Raw genomic sequence first — 10,371 nt, 5'->3', positions numbered from 1 at the left:
CACCACATGTTGAGAGAGAGAGAGAGAGAGAGAGAGAGAGAGAGAGAGAGAGAAGCCCCCTCCCCCACCCCCCACACAAAATGCCACCCACCACCCCCACCCAACCCACCCCTCCACTTCTTTCTCTCTCCCCACTTCCCTCTTCCTCTCCCTCTCCCCCTCCTTCTCCTCTATGTTTCAATCTCCCTCTCCCATCTCCCCCCTCACTCACATTCCCTCTCCCCTCCTCTCCACTCCCCACTCTCCTTGTCCCTACTCCCTCCTCACTCCCTCCCTCCCCCCCTTATTTATGAGCCTACCACCAGCCCTCCCTCCTCCCCACCGTGCTTGATGCTGCCACCTATGAATACTTAGATATTTGTAGGCACTTTGGAAGTGCAACATGAAATATTAAAAATGTAAAATAAAATAGCATAGTCATCTACCTCATGCCTTGGTATATATAGCTCAGTTCATATGACATAAAAGAAATGAAAGTAGTGAACTATAAAATCAAGGAAGTGTTGGGTAACTTAGGTGTTGTGTCCTCATGGGAGAACCAAATGGCACGTCTCTTTCTGAGGTTCACTAGTAATTGGTGCATGGAGTCCCTACGTGGTGGTTGGTGGTTTCTTATTGGACCATGCTAAGCCGAGTCATTTGATTGGTGGAGTGACTAATTACCTATGGTCAGCTAGTATGTGTGTTACGTGTGACGATGTGGAGATTGCATGGTAGATCTAGGAGCATCCAGTTGAGGCAGTTTCAACAAACACAGATGGATGATTACTTATACATGATCAGTCATTTGAGTCGATCTTTTTGTCAAGGCCTTTGTGCCTATATAATCGATGCTATAGCATCTTAGTATCTTGTGATCATTGAGTCTGTGTAATTGCCAACAAACTTAGTAGAGGTGCAACATAGTCCTGTGTCTTGAGTCAAATCACTTTGCAATAAATCTTGAGTTCATTTGTGTCCAAAGATGAGTTGTATATCGTTCTCAATCACATGCATGTCAAAGAAGTTTGTTAGGACAATAGGGGGAGTAGTACTTGTGTTTCCACGAAAAGTTCAAAGACCAAGAAGTAAGTCAAGCCATAGAAGAAGAGCTAGACTAGACATATTGGCAGAAGCATGATTTCAAGAATTTCTAGGAATCATACTTCGAATTCATGGATTCGAGGAAGCCAAAGTCTGAAGCTTCAATTGTAAAATTTACTGGATGCAATTTTGCAAGTTGGAAGTTGTGAACTAAGCTATGGTTCATGCAAAAGGGTCTGTGGGGTATTGTTTCAAACAATGATAAGGGACTAACTTCTGTTGAGGCAGAGAAGCGTGCATGGAAAAAGGATAATGACAAGGCCATTGGCATGATGGGAAGAGCATTGGGTGAAGACTACTTTCATCATTTGGATGTGACAAAAAATGTTGCAGCAAATTGGGTGATCCTAGAAGCATTGTTTGGAGTCAAAATGCATCATTCAAAAGCTAATTTGAAGCAACAACTCTATAATCTATGCATGGACAATAATGAATATTTGGGTACTTTTCTGAATCACATGCAAGCAATCCTAAAACAGCTCCTTGAACTCGAGTCTAAAATTGAAGATGAAGATTAAAAGGCCATACTGTTGAAGAGTTTCCTTCAAGGTATAGTGAATCTACTCGTATTTTGAGGTTAGATGATGAAGTTGATTTCATTTATTGTGTAGGCTTGCTAATGAGTGAAGAAAAACAAAAAGAGAGTTTCTATCCTGGTAACACTGCATTTATGGCTAAAGATAAGAGAAAGTCGATTGGTAGTTCAAGAGCAGATCCTCGTACATGCTATTACTGTGGGAAGCTAGGTCATATAGAAAGGTTTTGTACCGGAAGCAAAAAGACAAGGCGGCAAAACAAAGAAAGACAAATGCTTGTATGATTGAAGAACCTCCACCCCAGAATGAGATGGTGGGATTCATATCGGACAATCTTCTTGATCAAGATGACATTTCTAAGTTTCGGTACATCTCATTTTTTAGAGTATGCTTGTGATTGAGTTTTTTGGTGGTGTTTTTCACTGTGTAATGGTCACTATGTTCTAGCTTTGATGCCAAAGTCAAGCTATGATGCTTGGAAATTTTTTACGTTAGGCTATGATGCCTAGATTACGAGCAATGCCTAAGTAATCCAACATGCCCTCCCTCGCCAAAATGGGAGAACGCCGAGAAATGGTGGACATCATAGTTGTCCTCATGGGAGAACCAAATGGCATGTCTCTTTGTGAGGTTCACTAGTGATTGGTGCATGGAGTCTCTACGTGGTGGTTGGTGGTTTCTTATTGGACCATGCTGAGCCGAATCATTTGATTGGTGGAGTGACTAACCTAAAGCGGTCATCTAGTATATGTGTTACGTGTGATGATGTGGAGATTGCATGGTAGTTCTAGGAGCATCTAGTTGAGGCGGCTTCAATGAACGTAGATGGACAATTACTTATACATGATCGGTCATTTGAGCCGGTCTTTTTGCTAAGGCCTTTTTGCTAATAGAGTCGTTGCTATAGCAACTTAGCATCTTGTGATCATTGAGTCTATGTAATTGCCAACAAACTTAGTAGAGGTGCGGCATAGTCCTATGTCTTGAGTCGAATCACTTTGCAATAAGTCTCAAGCTCATTTGTGTTCAAATTTGAGTCATATATAATTCTCAATCGCCCAAGTTTGTCATGCTTTCTCTCTATTCGGATCATTTGTGATTGATATGTTGCTAAACTTTAAATAAGAAGAATTGTTCTTAAGATATATATGAAGAGTGGATCTCCAACAAGAAGTTCGTCAAGGGGACAATTAATGCTTATCATCTCAAGTGAGTCTCCCTTTGAAAGTATTTATATATTGGATTTTATGTGGTTGCTAGTATTCTATATTCATTTAAGTGTTTTTCCAAATTTTCATGAATTCTATGTAAACAAGTATTCTCAAGCAAAAAATGATTGCCATCTAGCCAGAATCATACATATTAATCTATACTTAAAAAATATGTATCACAAAGTGCATCTTATCAAAATTTGTAATCTATAAATCATAAAGGATCTTACAATTATTTTTTTAAAAAGATCCCATGCAAAAGAGCAATGCCTAAATTTAGCTCTTGATAAGATTTTGTATCAATTTTTTTTCAGTTTAAAAGATAGTATAAAGTTTACCCTAGTTTTAAATTTCACATACAAGCTAGCAAAGCTTGGAGGGAATCTTAAAAGTGGGTAACCCACAATAGTTCTCACTTAATACATAAAAGCATTTTAAATACTCTATTTAAGTCATTGTTAACAATTATATGCAATACTTTCAAATACTAAAGAAAGGTGTGGAGGTGACTTGCACTATGTTACACAAATTGAACTCTGTTTTAGAGTTTCCTAGATCATAATTTACAAAGCTTACTTTACTATGTGTGGGCACTTTTAATATATTCATCACTTTACAACCTTATCAAGGGATCCAAAGTGCCCATATATATTAAAGTAACTTTTCATAGGTGATAGCATCATGTGGTCGCATCGATGACACTACTCCCATCCATATGGTAAGACTTGCTTATAGTATCATGAGATAGACTAAAATTATATATATACGCACGAACAATAAATTTTGTATGTGGGATAATCAAAGACACTTAGATTTTGAGAGAAAGGTTAAAAACAAAAGCAATTATGATTTACATACTTTATATATTTTATGATTGACTAGATATAGTATATTATGAGTTTTGAACTTCAAGGTATCGAATCATGTTACACTTTTTAAGAAGGAAGTCTTCTACTTTAGCAATTACTCATCTTAGAAAAACGATAAGCAACATGATGTGAAAGTATAAAGATATTAGTAGAGAGAAAAATTACATTACAACTTAATCACTTTATATATTAAAAGATAAACATTATATAATTATGAGTTTTAAACATATCATGTGAAACAGGAAACCTGCTACATTTGCAACCATTGATCTTTGAAAAATGATAAGATAAGTATAAAGATATCGATATATAAAAGTATAAAGTAAATTAATTTAAAAGGCTTAGTTACAACTTTATCTCTTTTTTAGCATTAATAGGTGATCTTTGTATGAATCTGGCCTATGTAGTGTTGCAAGGTCACCTGATTTTTGAGTTTACTATGTGAATATTGAGTGGAGGTGGCCATTTCCAAAGAAAGGCCAACAAAGGAGAGAAATTTCAAAATCAATGAATAGTGTATTATAAATATTTCTTGGTCCAACATGTACTCTCCAAATTCCAAGATGTCATTTTATGCTATACCACAACAAGACAAAGCACCCATAGACGCACACAGAGATGCGTTTACTGAACTAAAAAAAAAACTTACAGGCGCATCTATTTACGTGTCTAGAGACCCGCATCTAATAGTGCATCTATATAGCAGACAGACGCGCGTATAGATGCACATCTAGACGCCTAAATAGACGATCTACTAAAAATTAAAAAAACAGATAGACGCATCGTTAAACGCGTGTATAGACGCATTTATAAACGGTCTTATAGATGCTTTTATAAACGTGCAAATAGATGCTCCCTGAACATACAGACGTGTATATAGATGCATTTATAGACGCACTGATAGACACGCTACATAATATATTTTTTTAAATTTACAGAATGTTGTGTGTATTGTGTATGCTATATAGTTACAGGAATCCCATTTCCACATTATGTAATTCAATTCTTATAGCCAACCGCATTTTAATTACAATTCCAAATAAAACATTACAACTCCAAAATGCAATAAAATTGAAAGCTCAAAAAGTGATTGTATGTACATATAGCACGAAGCTAAGCCACGTCATGTGGCTTCAAGTATAAAAAATAAGAGGAGTGTATATACAAGAGGCATGAAGCCAAGCGAGTGGCTTTAAGTACAAAAAAGAGTAGCTAGCACTACTTCTACGACTAATCTATGTTCTCCACATCCTCGCTCCCTTCCACACTCCCTTCTGTGCTCCCTTCTCTGCCTCCTTCCTCATCTTCTTCCTCGTCTTCTTGTGCAGGGATCTATAAACAAGGCACAACATATACCAATGTATGAAAAATCAAATCTTTACTTATAACATTGACATTATTTAATTACTTTCAAATACCTCGGGGGCCACTCCAGTAGCCCGGATATACTGCTCCTCAGTAATCAACCCATCATGATAGAAGTGCTTCCATGTATTTCCTCTGCGATGGTGGTGGTGGTAGGCTATCTCGACAGGAGTAGGGTATCTACCCATGATCTCAAGCTGCAAGATGACACAATTTGTGGAGGGGTTAGTACAAAGAAACAACCTCCTAATAAACTACATAAGCAATATAATTTGAGATCGATACTTACAAATTGGGCCTCCCATGATTCAACACCCCCTGCTCCAAAATGCACGCTTCCATATTGCTCCATTTGGATCCTTCGTGCCTCCACGTGCTGCAGACTAGGGTCCTCCCTCGCTGACTTCATTGCTTTCTTCCACTCACGCTTGTGAGCGGTGTGGGGCGGGCCCGTTGGTGGTTGACCTCCCTCTAGCCTGGCAAGCTCCGCTAGTGCCTACCTCTAAAGCGAAGATGTTTTATTGCCAAGTATCGTAACAATCTTTGACTTGGCCCATTTATCTGTGAACTGACGATTGGGGGGGTTAGGATACCTAGAGTGAACAGCAACGAGGGTCTCATCAGCCAACCTCTTTGGATGGTCTTTGTAGTGGATAAAGCAATCTCTGTAATTGTTAGCAATTACAAAGCGCATGAAGGCCATGATGTCCTTCCCCTGTGCATCCATCAAGATGCCTCCTGTCTGAGTGATGTCATAGAAGATCGTACCATCCCTCGGAGGCACATCCAAATCATCTGAATCATCATCGTCCCCATCACCACCCCTCCTAAAGCACTGTGCCATGCATCCCCCACCGCTCTCCCTGCTACTATGCCTGCTATCGTGTCGTGTCGAGCTAGTACACTAGCCACTCGTAGCTGGAGACTGCATGGGACTAGTGGACCCAGTCGTAGCTGGAGAACCGAGTCTCAACTGCACATGAGTACGTCGATGGCTCTGTGAGACAGAAGAACCTCCTGACAGCATGGGGGAAGGGGCATAAGACGGCATGGGGGAAGGGGCATAAGATGGCATGGGGGAAGGGGCATAAGACGGCATGGGAGAAGGGCCTCAGTTGTGTAGCCGACTGGGTTGTGCTGACTCCACTAGGATAATCTCAGCTGGTGTGAGGTGGTTTGGAGTCTGTAGTGCCGACTCCAGGGGGTGTTTAGAGTACCCATAATATACCCGTATAACTTTGCAGGACTGGGAGGGTGCCCTAAAAGGTTATATAAGTCCCTAAAAATAGACTCTCAGAGATCAAGTGAGCCCGAAGGGCTTCTTGGCCACATGATGAATTGGAAAAAAGAAAAAAAGACGATTACTAATGAGCTGAGAAGAAAGGGGAAGGGAAGAAAAGATTACTGTCAGAGCACGTCTATAGACGTGTTTGAGAAGCGCATCTATTTTCACGTATAACAGTGCATCTATAGATGTGGTTGTCTGTGTCTGCAAACAATCTAGACGTGCCTATAGACGTGGTTTTAGACGCACTCTGAGATGCATCTATAGACGTGCTCCGACAGACGGACTATTCTAAAAAGTAGAAAAGGACATTCGCCCGACACAAAAACGTAACACTGATACCAAAATCATTCATTTCTTGGATATGACAAAGGACAAATCCAAAGAGAGCACTTTCAAAAAAGATCAACCATAAAGAGACTTACCTTGGATACAGGTATGGAAGCTTCTTCTCCTTTTTCAAAGTTGCTTCTCTTCCTTGTTCACCCTCTTCTCCTGTAAGCTTGGAAGTAAGTGTGGGTGCCTTCCTCTTAAGTGTAAGCTTGGAAGTAAGTGTGGGTGCCTTCCTCTTAAGCATCGAAACTGTGGATCTGCTAATAGCAAAGCAAGCAAGCTGCAGGAAGTATAAGTAATGTGAAGAAAAGCAAAGCGAGCACACTAAAAGTAGATTTGAAAACTGCGTCTATAAGCGTGTTTAATAGCGCATCTAAATACACGTGTAATTGCACATCTAGATACACAGAGCAGACGTGATTTTAGACATGCCTATAGATGCACACCACAGAACAGATAGATGCGGTTTTAGACGTGCCACAGAGTTTTAAAATTAAATATTTGAAGAAAAGCAAAATTTTTTGGGTTGTTTGTTTGTAGGATGTCTTCATCTTCAATAAGTAGCTCCAATGAGGATGAATCCCTCTGTATCCACCATCGCAAAATGTGGTCGGAGCAAAAAATCAAATGTATGTGTGATCGATGTCGAGGAAACATGTATCGTGCATGCAGGATTACACTCAATCACATCTCAAAGTATGGAGAATGGGATGCGACCGTAAACATGGTAAGTGTTAAAGAGTTAAGGTTGATTGAGATACCTATGGGTGTTCATATGTTTGAGTTATGATCCTGTTTTAATTTGATACAGGATGCAGTGCCACACCCGCATATGTTGCCCTATGCTCGCCGTGAGGAAGCGAAGCATCGGCGATATGAGGTGGGATCTTCAGGAGGGACCGTTAGGGATGCATGGAGTGATGGCGATAGTAGCCCTCCACCATTACCTCATGAAGCCATGGAGGAGGAGGTGTTTGATGATATGGTGCGGGATTTATATGTCCATCAATCCGAAGGGAGGGATGATAGCATGGAGTAGGATGATCATTTTACTGTAGCATCGACTCCACTATTTGAGGGGTGCACTTTCTTTGTTCTACGTGCCTCCCTTTAGTTACTAAACTTGCAAACCATCTATGGATGGAGCAATGCAAGTTTGAATGCATTACTCAAGTAAGCTTTAAAGTCTATTTTGCAAACATGGTGAATTATGATCAGTGGGTCAATTACTCAAATGCTTTTCCTCATTTATGGTCTTCACGTGCAGGCTATTGTGTAAAATGCTTCCAAGGGAGAATAAATTACCGACCTCAAGAGATATGGCAAGGCAACATGTGACCTCTCTTGGAGGATTAGATTACAAGCGCATCCATGCATGCGTCAACGATTGCGTTTTGTTTCGTGGACTACATAAGGATGCAAGAGAGTGCCCTACTTGTGGAGAGGCAAGATATAGAGCAGATCTCAAAACTTTGGACGTGCCTCGTAAGGTTCTGCGACATTTTCCCATAATCCCTCGCATCCAACATATGTTCAAGTGCAAATCCATTGCAGAGCTCATGTCATGGCATTCCTCCCATTGATCAACCGATGGCAAGTGGAGAACTCCCGTGGACTCTCTTGCGTGGAAGCATATTGAAGACACATGGCCAAGCTTCAAGGAAGAACCTAGGAGCTTGAGACTTGGATTGGGTATGGACGATGTGAACCCATTTGGTCTCAAAAGCACGTCTTATAGTGTATGGCCAGTGGTATTGGTGAATTACAATCTTCCACCCTCTACGGCTATTAAGAAAGGACATGTTATGCTGTCCCTTCTAATTCCAGGGAAACATAAAGTCAAAAACCCTGATGTTTATTTGGAGCCTTTGATTGACGAGCTAGAGATACTTTGGAGAGGTATCGAGGTGCATGATGTGAGCAGGCCTCCCTCATCACGAGACTTCAACTACAAAGCAGTCTTGATGTGGATGATGCATGACTTTCTAGGCTATGGCGAGTGTTTAGGTAAGCATTGTATTTCTAATTATGAATAGGCAAAGGATGTGGCACCCTAAACCCACCTTCCACTCTTAATTGCGTCTATTGTTTAGGTCTCACTACATCGGGTTACCATGCATGTCCTGTTTGTGGTCCTTCGCTAGTTGCCTCATGGGTAGACGTATTGAATAAGGTCATCTATGAGAATCACCATCGATTTCTCCCACCTGATCATCCTAGATATGTTGCCCCTTAGAATGAAGTCCTCCCACAATCACTCACCGTGGGAGATTGGATGAGAATTTGGGACGGGTTCCATGACTCCTCCACCACTTGGCATGAGCTGGTAAGGGTTTGTAACTATTGTGTGCTATCTTGGCTGGAAATAAAGATTGCCCGCTAAAACCAGCTTTTGTTTAGATACTCCATCTTTTTTCGTTTACCATATTGGTCCCACCTCCAGATCAATCACCTGCTTGATCCCATGCATATCTTCAAGAATGTGGCATCTACCATTTGGGAGCATTTGAATGGGACACGAGATTCCATAGGCATAAAGGAGGATCTACGTACCACAGGGAGGATGCATGAAGCTTGGCCACAAGAGAGACCAAATGGGCATGTTTTTTAACCTCATGCATTGTGGAGGTTATCAAAGCTAGAGATGGTGGCAGTGATGCACGCTATTACTACAATTCATACTCTCACTGGATGCATGAGGTGTTTGAAGGGAGCCTTTACAAAGAGCAAGAAAAGAGGTGTAGAGCAATTATATGGCTTGAAATCTCATGATTGGCACAAGTTGCTCTAAGTAAGTATTTTATGTGCATAATATCTTTTTCCTTTCAAATTTGTGAGTGAATAATTATAAGCAACTAATCAACCACCTCCTCGTGGGTTCACTTCATACTACCTGCGAGCATTTCTCGTAGTGCATTGAATGATGTGAAGGATTGTATTTACAAGATGGGCGAGCTTGTGAGGTACTTTACATGATATAAAATATGATGCGTATCAATGCTCCATGCAAGGTGTTCATATTGCTAATATGGTGTACTTTTTCATTTCTAGGTATGTGAGCTCAAAGGAAATAGATCCCACCATGCTTGAGAATGCTCGAGTTATGTTAGTGGAGATGGTTTGTTTAGTGGAGGAGACATTTCCACGTTCTATTCTCACAAGCCAACTATATCTTATAGTGCATTTGGTGGATGAGATTGCTATATGTGGTACTATACATGCACGATGGTTGTTCTTCCTCGAGCACTTCATGAAGACCTTGAAGGGCTTCGTGAGACAAAATGCAACACCCGAAGGTAGCATGGCCGAGGGTTGGTTGGTACAAGAGTCACTTGTATATATTTCTGAGTTTCTTGTTGATGTGGATAGCTCTCTCCCACAACTATGGAGAAATGATGAAGACCTAAGGATGACCTCTATTGTGCCTCAAGGGAAAGGATGCAACAAAGTAATAGACACAGAGTTGCATAATAGTATCAACCTCTATTGTGTGCTTAATAGTGATGTGATGAAAAGATGGGTGACAAGATACGAGGATGCAAAGGCAAGAAGACAAGAAGAAAGGGCCCTCTTTCGTACATACCACGGATCTCGTGTGCCATACCCTCAATATCTAAGAGCACTTCCAAAGGATATTCATGTGGATTGGCTACTTGATGAAATGGAGAAAGCAAAGAAAGATGAGGGGA

This window comes from Dipteris shenzhenensis, chromosome 20, assembly GCF_047967505.1.
Source record: "Dipteris shenzhenensis isolate YYH24624 ecotype China chromosome 20, Dip_SZ_1.0, whole genome shotgun sequence".
Taxonomy (NCBI): Eukaryota; Viridiplantae; Streptophyta; class Polypodiopsida; order Gleicheniales; family Dipteridaceae; genus Dipteris; species Dipteris shenzhenensis.
The sequence above is the reverse complement of the archived record's forward strand: the minus strand, read 5'-3'. Positions refer to the sequence as shown.